Consider the following 3,482-nt stretch of genomic DNA (forward strand, 5'->3'; position numbering starts at 1 on the left):
ACACATTTCAGTACCATTGCAATCACACTTTTCAGTACCGTGCATGTCAGTCACACATTTCAGTACTATGCCAGTCACACATTTTAGTACCGTGCCAGTCACACATTTCAGTACCGTGCCAATCACACATTTCAGTACCGTGCATGTAGTCACACATTTCAGTACAATGCCAGTCACACATTTCAGTACTATGCCAGTCACACATTTCAGTACCGTGCCAGTCACACATTTCAGTACAATGCCAGTTACACATTTCAGTACTATGCCAGCCAGTCACACATTTCAGTACCGTGCATGTCAGCCAGTCACACATTTCAGTACCGTGCATGTCAGCCAGTCACACATTTCAGTACTGTACCAGCCAGTCACACATTTCAGTACTGTGCCAGCCAATCACGCATTTCAGTACCATGCCAATCACACATTTCAGTACTGTGTCAATCACACATGTCAGTACTGTGCCAATCACACATTTCAGTACTGTGCCAATCACACATTTCAGTACCGTGCCAATCACACATTTCAGTACTGTGTCAGTCACACATTTCAATACCGAGCCAGTCACACATTTCAGTACCGTGCCAATCACACATTTCAGTACCGTGCATGTCAGTCACACATTTCAGTACCGTGCATGTCAGTCACACATTTTAGTACTGTGCCAATCACACATTTCAGTACCGTGCCAGCCAGTCACACATTTCAGTACCGTGCCAGTCACACATTTCAGTGCCGTGCATGTCAGTCACACATTTCAGTTCCGTGCATGTCAGTCACACATTTCAGTACCGTGCATGTCAGTCACACATTTCAGTACCATACCAGTCACACATTTCAGTACTATGCATGTCAGTCACACATTTCAGTACCGTGCCAATCACACATTTCAGTACCGTGCATGTCAGTCACACATTTCAGTACAATGCCAGTCACACATTTTAGTACAATGCCAGTCACACATTTTAGTAACATGCCAAGCCCACATTTCAGTACCATACCAGTCACACATTTCAGTACCATACCAGTCACACATTTCAGTACCGTGCCAGTCAAAGCAAGGTCACACATTCATGAGTGGAAATGAAGCTTTTGAATGCTCAAAATGTCACAAACTCTTCTGTGCCACAACTTATCTAACTTGCCATAGCAAAGCTTGAAATCATGTCCTTAATTCTTCTATTTCTTGTTAAGAAATGGTGCATTGGTCATTGTCAAACATTGACCAATGAACTATGATGATGATTATTATTATTACTAGTAGTAGTAGTAGTAGTAGTAGTAGTAGTAGTAGTAGTAGTAGTAGTAGTAGTAGTAGTATGGTTATTATTGTTATTATCATCATCATCATTATTATTATTTATTAGGTATACCTATTATGATATGAGATTATTATTATTACTATTATGATATATATATATATATATCATATTATATAGAGCTGCACATGCCAGTTGTAGAATTTTGTGAGAAATAAGGAATGTGATGATAATTGTTAACTTACCGTTTTGATCCGATTCTTCTCTAAGAACTTGTTTACTTCAGTCTTTTGTCATTCATGATGTACTGCTTTAACTCTATCGTCTGTGCCCAGATGCGTATCTTATCAGCAACCGGTTACGTCGGGCAGGCCGCCGGGGTCACTCAGTGTGTACTGTTGGTGTACAGCGCGCGCGCCGGGAAACGTGTGTTTTCGCCATGAATACCGCGGGAGTGTGTTAACTGATGATGAAAATAACGCTCTATCCTTCATAGCATTCTATTTATAAAGTGTTACAAACACATGAATAACCCCCTCTCACAAGCTGATAAGACATTACGAGTAGTTACGCCCATTTGAATAACCTTTCTGGACGCTCTTGTTGTTATGAATGACCTGAGGTTCGAAAAGGGAAATTTAGGTCAATTTCCGAATGTTTTACACTCAAATTGTTCTTTGTACCTGCACAAGGGTATTCAAAACTATTAAACAAGCTCATCTTTTATCAGGTAGTATCATTTCATACAAAATCAAGCTCATTTGAAATATTTTGTATAGAAAAATGGAAGTCTTGTTTCCTGACTATCCTTTCGAGCTCCTCATGTCTAAGTGGGTCAATTTCTTCTATAATTTCATTGGACGAACATCGAGAGCTATCAACTTGGCATGTTTTGAATGAGACGTATGCCTCGATTACGAACCAACGCAGGTGGTTCTAGAAGAAGGCCACAAACGCACACAAACTCAAGCAGACTGACACACACACACTTGACCTGCGTGAATGGGGATCCAACTCGGGACCCGAATGACACGTAAGAGGCTGCACGTGCGCTGAGCCAGGAGCTACACTGACTCGGGACCAGAACGCAGGCGAGGTGCCGAAATAGGCTTATCGGGCTACATAAACCCGGCTCCCGCAGGATGAGGGTTAACAATTTTTTCATTCAACAGTGGAGCCGTCTTAATTCTTTCACTACCAGGGGGTTTTCCTCACCCTGACCGGGCCCTATCTGTGACCTACTTTCTGATTCTGCTTATTGTTGGACAAATTAAAGATTTTAAAGTTCAATTTTCAATATTAGCCACATGTATTATATATGGAAATAAAGGGGAAATAATGACCTATCGTGGCGTCAGTGGCCTAGTGGTTAGGCTCTCGGACTCGCAACTGTACGGTCGTGGGTTCGAATCCCGTCAGGGGCCCGACGTTGTGTCCTTGGGAAAGGCACTTTGCACAAATTTTCCTCACTTCACCCAGGTGGGAATTGGTACCCAGCTATAGACAGAGAAAGATCTTGTCAGTTTGATAGTGTTTGAGCGCGTGGAATCCGCAGCTTGCACTGTATGCTTCCGCGGAAGTTGAGAATGTTTTGGAGTGTTCTATGGTCTGCTGGGGTAATAATATAGTGTAAAGCGCATAGAGCCTGCTGTTGAGCGGGGATATGCGCTATACAAATGCTATTTTTTATTATTATTATTATCTCAACATGATGCTAAAAACGATAATTCTTCAGCCTAAGATTTCAGATTTGATTATTACGAAATTAGGCATGGTTTTGAAGCAGGACGTGGCGAGCCGTGAAACATGACTCACGGTACTGAAAGAGTTAAACAGAACACAGGTAGTCCTAAAGAGCGATAAACTTATAGAAAATGGAGTCCCTGATATTTTATCTTCTATTTGAGCGACCCTCTCTAAACTGACAACCTAGCTAAACCGAAGAAAATTTGATGCAGATTTCAGTTTAGTTTGGGCGGACTCTCACTGTAGTTCCTTATAGATTTTGGAGGTATTTCCAATACAGTAGTTGTACAGTGAAACCAAGACAATTTTACCAGTACAAACGGCCACTTCCCACCCCTTCGCCTTATGTTTTTTTCTATATTTAGAAATGATACTGTCCAAGACATACTCTACTCTTGTCTAAAATAAAAAGGATCTCTAATGGCTAGTCACCTGTCCAAGATAATTACCTGTACAAACGACCACTTCCCACCGCCCCCC

Source organism: Aplysia californica, unplaced genomic scaffold, assembly GCF_000002075.1.
Source record: "Aplysia californica isolate F4 #8 unplaced genomic scaffold, AplCal3.0 scaffold00061, whole genome shotgun sequence".
NCBI classification, from domain to species: domain Eukaryota; kingdom Metazoa; phylum Mollusca; class Gastropoda; order Aplysiida; family Aplysiidae; genus Aplysia; species Aplysia californica.